The 12,481-nt window shown below is 36.1% G+C and overlaps 1 long non-coding RNA gene across 2 annotated transcripts; it reads right to left on the reverse strand.

Annotated features, from left to right (window-relative positions):
• Positions 1–10,286: 10,286 nt before the first annotated feature.
• LOC111920893 (uncharacterized) lies at positions 10,287–11,279 on the reverse strand. Of its 2 annotated transcripts, none has more exons than XR_006189700.1 (2): positions 10,913–11,279; positions 10,287–10,721 (listed from the first exon to the last, which is right to left on the reverse strand). It is a non-coding gene; the product is annotated as an uncharacterized LOC111920893 (long non-coding RNA). The 2 variants fall into 2 exon arrangements; XR_002860013.2 differs by having other exon boundaries at positions 10,811–11,279.
• Positions 11,280–12,481: the final 1,202 nt, after the last annotated feature.

Below are 12,481 nucleotides of genomic sequence, written 5' to 3' on the forward strand. Positions count from 1 at the left end.
TTCTTTAAGATTATTAGTTGTTTTGCTGTAAATTCCTAATAATAATGGTTTGATTCTTCATTATTTATCTGCAGTTGTTGTAATTATTCATTATTATGGTGTTGTTTCATCGAATGAGGAGTTCTCTTTTAAGAATTGTTTCAAATTTAGAATATTTTTCATATGTTATTGAAGTTATTTTAAAAATACATTTTATTTAAAGAATATTTATAAAAATTCTCTAAGAATGCTCTTGATTAAGAATTTTGATTTTGGAGGGGACGTAAACCGAAAAAAAATGTTGGCTCTACCTTTATAAATTTATAAATTTTGAATTTTGTTTTGTTCATGTATTTTCAATTTTGAAAGAATATGAGTATTCTTTAAGTATTATAGATAATAATTAATATAATGAACTTGCTTTGAATGTGTTTCCTAAATTTATGGATTTGACTAGCTACTTGCCTAAAATCATATTTACAAAAATTCCATAGTATCTCAAATAATTAGTTCAAAATTGTCTCTACGTCAACATAATAGATGTCATCCACAGTATTATATATATATATATATATATATATATATATATATATATATATATATATATATATATATATATATATATATATATATATATATATATATGTATGTATACTAGGTGTGAGACCCATATATTACATGGGTTTAATTAAAAAAAATAACTATAAAATTTTAAAATTTTGAAATGTTTGAATTTATAAGAAAAATGAGAAAAATTTGAATTATTAAAATTAATGAGACTTTAATGTATTGAATAAATTACATATATAAACTTTTTCTAATAAATACTTTACATATATATTACCTTACACATTAAATGTGGAATTTTAATTTAATAAAATGAAAAATACAATAAAATGATAAGTGGAAAATAGAAAATTTAAAAATTCTAGAAAATGTCATGTGTCCAAATGAATGAGAAGAAGACATATGACAAAAAAAACCTTCATTTATTATATATATATATATATATATATATATATATATATATATATATATATATATATATATATATATATATATATATATTCGTTCCAAAAGAATGTAAGGTTATAATAAGATTAGTATGGTAATTTGATTTAAATAAATTGTAAATTGTTTTTCGATAATTTTGAAGATATTGACTTGCAAAAAAACTCCTTATTTTAGTAGAAGGAAATCTCCAAAAAAATCTCAATGTTTGTGGTCAGTTTACACTTTAATCTCAATATTTGTTTTCTGTACAAAAAAGTTTCGATTATTTAATTTTATATGATAGTTTGTCATTTTTTGATGAAAAAAATTAAGATTGTTTCGTTAATTTGGGCTAAATATAAAATAAACATGACTTTTCTGTTTAAAAAATAAAAATTATGATTAAATCGTAAACTGACTCAAAATATTGAGACTTTATCGGTGATTTCTTTTTAAGTAAATAATGACTTTTATTTTTGTACTTTCCAAACCGTATAAAATACTTATTAACGGTATCAAATCACAGTAAGTTAAAAAATAACTTAAGAGAAATTAAATATCTTGTTATATTATCTGCCTACCAATCATCCTATCCATTTTAACAAGTGAAAAATGTATTGAAAAAATTATTATTTTTGTTAAATGTGACAAATGTAACAATTTAACATTTAACATGGATATGATGATGAGTAGCAAAAAAATATAAAAGAATATTTAATTTCTCACAACTTAAATGACTAATATCATAAAAGTCTTAAGTTTTATACGCAGAGTTGGGAAAACCCCTAATATATTTTTTTTAGTTGGCTAAGACCACAACTTTTATGCATAATTATCGCTCAAGCTAAATTATCTGGTTTTATGGTTATTTTCTTATCTTTTTCACAAAATTAGTCATAAAATTGGGTTTAAAGTCCAAATTTGGTATCTGAGTTTGCAGAAAATTACACCACATGTTTTTCAACTTTATATTTGGTGTTTTATATACTTTATTTATTTTTATTTTTTAACTTTATTTTCGTTATATATATATATATATATATATATATATATATATATATATATATATATATATATATATATATATATATATATATATATAGTCCGGTTCCGGTGAGGATGTAAAAAATGGTGAGGATTGCAAGAACAACTCTCTACCACCTATTTCGTCAGGGGCACAAACCTCAAACTCAAATACTTGGCTATGGTGCGTTAGCATGCGACCCGCGTCCATGGTAGCGAATACGAACTCTAGCAAGGGCGAGCACCCCCCCCCCCCCCCCCCCCCACCCTTTGTTTTTTTGCCTATAACTAGTTTACCCGCTAATACTTTTATATATTAGACATGAAAATATAAAATTTGGGTTGTGGTTTGTTGAAGCTCCGACACTGGACTCCAGAATTAATCTCGTGCGACGAACGTCTACGGAACGTCATTTAAGTGGATTTTATTATTTATTTTGTTTATTTTTATTTTTTTTTAATTTAAAAAAATAGGGAAAAAAATAAAAAATATATATTCTTGGTTTTAAGGATTTTTATTTATTTCTGTTTTATTTATTTATTTTTGTTTTAATTATATATATATATATAAATATATATATATATATATATATATATATATATATATATATATATCTTCATTTTTTTTTATTTTTAGTATCTTTTTACTAAATACTTGAAGATACTAGTGTCTTTGTTTATTTTTATTTTTATTTTTATGATTTTTTTAAACTAAACATCGGTTTGAGTTTTTAATGTTTAACAATTATAAAAATTTAAATAAGAAGAATATTAAGGATCATAATATTTTCCGTTCATCCTTTTTTGAATCATATTATTTGGATTATAAAACTTTGAATCAAATTATTTTGAATCGTAGTTGTAACACCCTGTTTCAGATTGTTTCCATTCCAGGGTGGTGATCAAGGATTGGGTATTATCAGGCTTAGGGTCCCTTGAATAAGTTAGTTTTGGGTTCATTTGAAGGTGGATGATGTATATTGGGTGATCCGGGTATTTGGTTTGTGTTTTGGAGTTAAAGGGGATTTCGGTAATTTGTTAGTCTGGGCTTCTATGGAAATGGATGTTTGTTCGGGATATGGTAAGGTGGGTACGAGTTGATTAAAGCATAGAGTTTCTCGTTATCTTTTCATGGATATATGGATCGTCAGAATCGGATGTGTATCAATAAAGTTATGCCCTTCAGAATGTGTAGGGTTTGACGGGAAACCTTAGTATGCGAGGCGTACCTAGGGAGTACGCGGGGTGTACTGTTGCAGAGGAAGGTTTCTGTGGCGTAGCGTGGATTACGTTGAGCGTAGTGCGAGGGCTGATCGAGAATGCGAAGCCTCGTACGTTGGGCATACGAGATGTACGTGGGGAGTACGAGGGTTAGAGGAAAACACTAATTTTAAGTGATTTTACCTAATATAAGCACATTAAGTCCTTAGTGCTGGCCTCTTTACCATACTCTAAGTCTGCAAAACGCAAGAAATCATCCTTTAGCCTTCATGGTGGTATTTTGAGCTCATAGTGTTTATTTTTGGTATGTTTGGTCCATTTGCAAGAAGATGGAGTTTGGTGCAAGGATGGGGATCAAGGAAGATCTTATGGATCTAGATTATGGGATTCATTTCCAGATTGTATGAGGTAAAAAGCTATGAACTTGATCATTGATGTCTTAGATCTAGCATATATGAGTTTTTGGTTCATTTTGATCCCAAGAATGAGATCTAGTGGTTTGGTACCACTCTATGAGCAATGAGTTTCCACTCTTGGTGTTTCTGAGGTTCTAGAAGCATAAAGTTTCCTCCTTTAGGGTTGGAATCCCCCATGTATGATTTGGTGTCCATTAGGCCATAACTGGTTTTTGGTATTTAGGCCTCTTGGATTATTGAGTTTGGGCCTTGGTCTTGGACCAAGCTAGGTTAGGGGTAAAATGGTCTTTTTACCCCGAGTATGGATTTATGGTTATGGTTTGGAACCCAATTGGTAATTGGGTGTTGGTTTGATATTGACAGTTCGGGAATCTATCAGCCATCACCCAGGGATCGTCTGTATGTTTCGATAGTGCGAGGTGAGTCTCCTCACTAAGTTTAGCGGTTCGAAGGCACCAATGTCGGCCCATTGTTTTATGTTAGGATGCTCGATGTCTGTTCGTGTGACAACCCAAAGTTTATTCCGTTATATTACCCCATTTCCGTTAACAGAATATTCTATTTTATAAAAGTTGCGTTAATTTGAGGTCGTTAAATAAATAAATGTTTTATTTATTTATATTTTATGTTGTTATCGTCGTGATAAAATAAATAAAAACACGTAATTTACATTTCCATTTATTTGGAAAAAGTTAATTTTTATTGCGACCATTTGACCGGGTAGAAAGTTTAAACTTCGCTAAACATTAGTATCGGGTAGTAGTATACCGGGTGCAACACCCAAGCCTTATATAAAGGAGGGTGAACACTCCATTGAAGCTTTTTACCACCTTAGATTCACTTCCCCTCTCTCTCAAGCTTGTTTTCGCCTCAAAACCGCAAGTTTCCGCCTCCAAAACGTGAGATCTCCTACCCTAACTTGTTCTAGACATCATTGGTTGTGATTTTAACCCCAAAAATCGAACATAAAGGCTGTTAAGGAGGAGTTTACGACCTAAGAACCTCCTTAGGCCGTAAACCCCTAAAATGAGGCCAAAAGTCCCAATTTTGTTCCCTTTGAGCTTAGAGATTTGTTTTGGACTTAACCTAGAAGTGTTTGAACCCCAAATCATCAATTTTAGGGCATAAAAGAGGGTTTACGACCCAAGCACATGCTTAGGCCGTAAACACCCTCTAAACTTGTAAATCAAGTCCAAAAACACTCCCAAACCACCCTTGGACTTAAGATATGACTTACGGACTTGCTATTTCGGGTTTGGAGCAATTAAACACAAACATTTGAGGGGCGAAATAGAGTTCATGGCCCAAGCATTTGCTTAGGCCGTAAACTCCCCTAAATCATGCAAAATGGGAGTTTAAGCCCCCTAAAGAGCCCTATACCCTTACTAGAATTTGTTAGAATTAAACCAAAGGCATAGAAATCAATGAATGGGGGTGTATGAGAGTTTACTACCATAAACCATAGGGTTTACGGTCGTAAACTCCCAAGGAGTGGCCTTTGGGCCATAAACTCCAAGGGAGTATAGTCTTGGACCCTTAAACACCCCTATAGCCTTGTATAATTCCTTAAAACCATTTCTAGAACCACATGAGACTTGAAATCATTTAAAAACACTCCTCCCATGAGTTTACGGCCGTAAACTCATGGGGGATGTGGCCTCCCAACCGTGAACTCACTTAAAGTGAGTTTTAGGAGAGTAAACTCCCTATCTAAGCCATACACACCCTTAAATGTTACCCGGGACACCCCTAACACTTAATCAAAGTGTTTTTCGCACTTTAGGATGCGTATACTTGTTTGATTAGTATTATATGTACTAATTGTATGTAAACATATGTTATCATATGTTAATAGGTCACTAAGTGTGTTCAAGTCTTTACTTGACACCGAGCACCCACCCGACACCTTTGTTCGATCCACTTACAACAGGTGAGTTCATACCCCTGAATTAACCTTTTTAAATGTTTTTACATGTTTTATGGGGGGAATACAAGTTAAGCATGCCAGTTATCATATCAATCACATATGATTGATAACCTGCATGCAGAAGGATTTATTACGCTGTTAACTATTTTACCAAGAATGATACCGTAAATGGTTTCTAAAACGTCGTTACTTGTTCAACTCTTACTTATATTGTTTTATCAAAGTTTCATTTAAAACTTGTTTATGAAAGGTTTCCAAAGGATTTTTAAAGGTTTTCAAACTTATTTTACAAAAGAATACTAAGTCGTGATTTTTCTTAAGTATAAAGGTTTTCCAAAGTTTTCATCAAGGATTTCTTCCATATTTTTATACTCCTACTTGTTAAATACTACTGCTTCGTTATACTTCTACTTAGTTAATACTCCTACTTAGTTAAATGATTCTACTTTGATAACGCTTCTACTTCGAGAAATACTACTATTTCATAAACGTCCTACTTTATTACCGCTTCTACTTCACGAATCGTTCCTACTTCATTAATCCTGTTACTTCATAAACGCTTATACCTTAGTAACACTTTTACTTCGAGAAACACTTCTACTTTATTAATGCTACTACTTTGTAAACGCTTATACTTATTGATATTCCTACTTTGAGAAACGCTTCTACTTCGTGAAAACACTTCTACTTTGTTAAAACTTCTACTTAGTTAAATACTTCCACATCGTTAAAAGCATGCCTATGCTTGTATGGTTATATAAATAATGTTTAAAGGACTTAGGAAGGCTAGTCGCCATATTTCCTTTTCCTCGTTTGGATGTGGTCTGGTGGGATCGGATATCCGTCCGAAGGTCATTTAATCATTTATTATATATCACATATACATGTATAGACATGGAGGTTTACATCGGTCAGTTCAGTTATGAGTCTCTACTACTAGTCCAGCACTTTCATTCACTGTTTGGGATACATCTTCAGGACACGGCCTTCTCTGTCGTCTAGTTGGTAACCAGAGTCTCTTGTAGGGAGAGCGGACATTGTGTGTATAGATCTATACGGGATTGACACCCCCGCACCCTGACTGCTAGCTACAGTCCATGGCCTACCAAGCCAAGGGGTGACAAATGTCATATTTACACCGACGCTTGCAGGGCGTTAAGTACTCTAGTGTCGGTTAGTATGGTTACGAGTATCTCCATGTTACCTTATAATTCATGGTCTTAAGGTAACGGTATTTAACACCGTATGCTGGAAACACAAGCTTAGAATTACATTGTTTTAGACCGTGCTAGCTGTATCTTTCATTTGATATTGTCTAGGGTATGTATTCACTGTTTTAGACCGTGCTAGCGGTATCTTTCATTTGATACCGTTTGGGGTCTGTGTCTCCTTTTGTTAGACTGAGCCAGGCGTGTCGTTCAATCGATACTTTCCTGGAGTCTATGATTCCTTTTGCCTTAGTCAGCAGTCCTCACTGCTGAGGCATATGTTATTTTCCCTGATATTCTCCTACTTTCTTTAAAATCAAATCCCGTATTTTGATAATGATAGTGTTTAAGGGAAAACTACCTTTTTACAACATAACTCTGTCCAGTCTTGGTAGAAGACTGCTTTTAATTAGAAAATAAAGGATTTTCTAGAAAGGACTCTAATACACTGTAGACTCTAAAACTACTACTTTTATAAATTTATTTTGAACTTACACAAATGACACTAAATACTTATGAACTCACCAGCATTTATAAAAATGCTGATACTCGCTTTCAAAATAACTTGTATTCTCAGATCAGCATTAGACAGGTACATCTCAGGAGCTTTTGGTGAAGACAGTTTAGTACCAAGCTGCACCTATATTATTACTTGTATTACTTTGATGTTCTATGTAATGTAAAACTATTACTATTAACGCAATGGTTGTTGTACTTTGATTACTATACTACATATGTTGTGATACTTGACATGACGTCATCCACCCCGGAACGTTTTCGCCATTCCGGTTTTGGGGTGTGACAGTTCGACTCTTATGCATGTTAGATGATGATATGTTTACCGAGCAAGGCCCTATGTCAAGCGACGCCTGACGAGGATATCATATGTTAATTATTAGTATATATCTTATGATTACCGGGAGAGGCCCGATGTCGGGCGGGGCCCGGTGAATTTATGTTATGCTATAGTATTTGTGATTATTTCATGTGCTAGTATTGTTATATGTTTATATGATTATATGGTTGTATAGTTGTGTGTGTACCAAGCGGGCTTGATGTCGGCCGATGCCCGATGACTGGAACATATGCTAGTGTTTATGATCATTTTATGTGTTAGCATGATTATGTGATATATTGTATGTGTATAGTGGGGGAGGCCCAGTGACATGCTAGGCCTAAGATTAACAGATCTGTAATCCAAGTGGGGCTCAATGTCGGGCGGGGCCTAAGGCCGAGTGGGACTAGAGACTGGGCGAGGCCTGATGGAGGGTGGAGGCCCAGTATATGATTTATGTATGTGTGGTATGTGGTATCTTGGGGAACTCACTAAGCTTTGTGCTTACGGGTTTCAGCTTATGTTTCAGGTACTTCAGTTTTCAAAATGGAAGGGCTCAGGATGATTGCAGAGCACACACCACATGTTTCCGCATTTTGTGAATTACTCTGATTTAATGATATTTTGATAAATCTTGGCTACCTTGGTTTTATGGAGTTGTTATGTATTAATGATTTATTAATCTAAAACGGAAATATTGTGTAATTATTTTAGGACATTACGAGTTGGTATCAGAGCCTTGGTTTGAGGGATTTAGCGCACTATCGGCTGTGTCTGAACTCAAACTGAGGATTTGGTAAAGTTTTTCAAAAAGACATATATTTGAGAAAAGGATTTTTCTAAAATAAGAAAGGGTGTGGTGCATGTAATCAACCAAGATTAAGTAAGTTTTCCCAAAATACCCATACATGTTATCTGTTATGCTTTGATCTGTGGATTTATGGAATCGTATGCTAGTTAGGGCTAAGGATATGCTCAGTTTTCGCATGCTAGAATGCTAGGAGAGATGCCTTTGTATGATCTTGTAGACTTACATGCTAGTTTTGATTAGACAGTGATAGGTTGCCATAATATGTGATGCCTGGTAGCCTAGGAAGCGTTGGGATGCTGGATTGGGTATGATTTGTATGCATGAGGCAATCAGTAGTGGGAGTGGGAGCTCCTAGTATAAGTTATACTGTGGGATGGGAGTGCTACTTCTCGAATGTTGCTAGCTTTGTACTTTGTGGAACTCTTAGGTGATGGGAGTTAACTACCAAGTGAGTATGTCAAGTCACATGTGACAAAGGTTGAATAATCTTAGAGTGATGGATTTGACCCTATTGTGCAGATGTTTTCTGAGTCCAACCGTTGTAGGGATGAGTCTGTTACTCAAAGGATTATCTAAGCTTTGTTACATGTGATTGTATTCATGAGGCGGGTGACTGTCATTATGAGGAGTTTTTCAGCAGTTGATGGCAGGATGAGTTCGGGAACCTAGGAAAGCCTAGGGATTGCTTTGGTGGTTTTTGTTATGCTAGGTCGCGATTGTTTGGTGTATGGATTTAGAAGGTGACTTAGAGGACTCGGGAGGATTCTTGAGGAATGTATGGATAGGTATGGAAGGTAGTAGTGGGCTTGTATTACTGAAAGCACAAGATCCATACTTGAGTCGCGGAGAGTCTTGGAGAATCTAGGAAGCCTGTGGGATAAGGATTCTTGGGTATATTTGGATTTGTTGCGTGTTGTCTCGATATGGTGTTGAGCTCTCAAGAATGGGGTTCAGATTCTGGTTCCGACTCAATAGCAGGTATTGAGCCGATCGATGCGCAATCGTGGGAGTTCATCTCGTTGGAGATTACTCGCAGTGTTTCAGATTGGACCTTGGTGGTCTTTGGTTCAGACAAGGAAGGTATTTTTGAGCTCTTGTATGGTCATCTCAAGGCCTTTCGGGCTGGGGTTGTATTAGGGAAGTTGGGGGCTCGTCTGGAGTCCAAAGCTTGTGAACCTCTAGAATCCTTCAGGAAGGACGATCCTGTTGTTAGTTCTTGTCATCTGGGATCGAAAGGGAGTTTTACAACATGCCCTGAGGTTGGTTGGGATAGTTCAAGAGGAGTAGGTCAGGATTTCTTCAGATGCTTTGCGGGTATGTCATCTTCTGTATTCGTTTGGGTTGTATCGGGAATTTGTATTGCGTTAGAATTTTGCTGGTTTGGGATAAATTATATCTTAGGTTGGTTCTCTGCTAGTGTCTGGATTATCTTATCAAGGATTGTGATATGCCATTCTGCATGTTGGGAGTCTTCGATGAATCTTCAAAGGTCCGTATCTTGTTGAGTGGGTTCATCGTGTCTTGTTGTTATTCCGGGTCTTTGTCGGGATCAATTCAAGAGTATTGCTTGGAGGACCTTTGGTGAGGGTTAGCAGGTTAGTTCTCCAATGAATTTAGAGTTCAGTCGTTTTATCATCTGTTTGGGCATGATCGGCGGTTGCCCATGGAAAACTTTTGAGTTCCAGCCAAGGTTGCAGAAATCGCTCGGCGGTGGACTAGGGTCAAGGGATTAGTCGGCTAGACGGGGATTAATCGGGGACCATTAGTTATTAAAAAATTAATAATTATAACATTAATTCTAAGAATATAACATTATAAATATTATTAATAAATGTAAAATTATAACAATTTAACATTTCACAATACCAATAAATAAATAACAATTCAACATTTCACAATTTTAGATTAAGCTATCAAAGAAACTGAGGCGACATCCACTTTCAAAGGCATATGCCTTCCTTTCTATTCAACATACAAAAGCTTATGGTTGTTATTCACCAAGATCTTGACAACATCAGTGTTGCCAACTACAATTTTTATCATCAGAGTCTGGGTCATGGCTTGTAGGGGTTTCAAATGTTGACGGCCTGGAATTGGATACTAATCAAGAGCAAAGCTAGGAATTAACAAAAAGATTCGTCATATTGAAGTCCTTAATCAACATTTATGTTTGCTTCCTTCAAGAACAACAGTGAACTCTGTGAGGATTTTCATCGAACACCGTATGTGCGTGAATCCTTTGAAATAGGTGTGAAGGCAGATTTAATTGATGTCGAACAATCCTATGACATTCAGTTGCAGAAACATCCTGTGAAATTCAATTACAATGAACCTGAGAAATGGTAATCTCATACAATAGTAACATCATAAAAGGTGTGAAATAGTTGTGAACTTAACCTTAACAATGAAAATGAGAAACTGATTCAATTACACAAACTTCGAAATGGGTGTGAAGTCGTAGACGATGGCTAATGCTTTGAGAACTCAATAAAGAATTACCTTAATAGCATACTCCCAACGCTTCGAGTACAGTTCCCAGAAACATCTTCGTGGTAGAAGAAACTGGTAGAAGACGGAGATGATGGAAGAAGTCAGAGGCGATGACTACGGTGGTGAGCAGGGGAGGATTCAAAGTCGTAGTCGTTGGAGGATCCGGAGTTAGACTAAATGCGATGGAATGGAAAATCGGAAGGAACCCTAGCAGAAATTGAGGAGCTAAACCACTAGTCGAAACCACCATTGAAAACTGAACCTCAAACCTTCAACCACCTGCTATGTGAACTAAGAAGACGTGGAGAAGATATATTCAACCTCCAGTCCCACACCCCAAGTCCCACACCCCAAGTCCCACTTCGCTGGTGCAAAAAAATAACATGTAGAGACATTCTATAAAAAGGAGCGACAATCCGTTTTGAAACGTAAAACAACTATGTTTTGGGTTGTTGGCTCCATTGGGCCGACGATTTTAGAGTGGATTGGAATCACTATTGGTGTCCGAGTTGGTCCGATTTAGTCCGATTTGGACCGATATTGACCAAGGCTGATTAATTATCCCTCTAACACCTATTCGTAGGCGGTTGGAGGCCGCCAAACGCCTAGGCGCCGATTAATCGGCCTCCTAGACCGATTTTTACAACCATGGTTCCAGCACTATAGTTGCTTGGAGAGGAGCGGTAGCAGGAAGATGATGGTGTCAGTTACGTGAGTTGTTTGATCATTGGATGTGTCAGGGGAGTTGTATTTTCTCATGGACTATAGTCATTTAGAATTCAATGATTCTTTGAGGATGGAAATTGGAGTGGATGTCCATCAGTGCATGGCAAGGGTTGTGGTTTTCAGTCGCGATCATAAGAACTTAAGGAATTAGCATGCTATCATGGGAAATGATTTGGATTATCATGTGGGTTAAGATTTTAAGAGTATTCTTCATGATTTCAGGAATTTGGCGTTCATTGAGTTTGGATAACGAATTGACATTGGTATTAATAAGCTCAGGTCATAGGCAGATCATGCTATATAAGGTTGATGGGTTCGAAATCCATCAGATTTAAGGAATGAGAAAGCGTCGTCGAATCCAAGTGAGGAGAAACGATAAGGTCTTTCGGAAGCCAGGAAGGGTGTTAACTATGGCGAGTCTCACATCCTGTCCAGGAGGAAAGACGACTCAAGTGGCCATTTATATTGAGGTTGTATAGTTGGATTTCAAGAAACTTCCAACCGTTGGTCAGCACCTACTGTATTATGCATAACAGACTTGTGGTTGAGTATAATTCGAGGACCTCAGAATTCGAAGTTTGACCTGAACACTTGTTTGGATGTAGGTTTCGGCTCAGGGTGAGTGGGGTGTGATAATTAGGGCGTGGTTAGGCCATGGGTGGTAACCGTGGTTGGTTTGAAGTGTTGCAAGACTATAATGGGATCGTTGCATTCACCAGTCTAAAGTGGACGAACATTGGAGGCGGTCATGAGTGTAGACAGGGAAGCAGTTCGTGCCTTGGGCACGCTGGCCATGATTTTTTAGGAGTATTTCTCTGTTTTGGTTTGAGGACCATTGGGGTCCGAGGTGGA

This window comes from Lactuca sativa, chromosome 3 (genome assembly GCF_002870075.4).
Source record: "Lactuca sativa cultivar Salinas chromosome 3, Lsat_Salinas_v11, whole genome shotgun sequence".
NCBI lineage: Eukaryota > Viridiplantae > Streptophyta > Magnoliopsida > Asterales > Asteraceae > Lactuca > Lactuca sativa.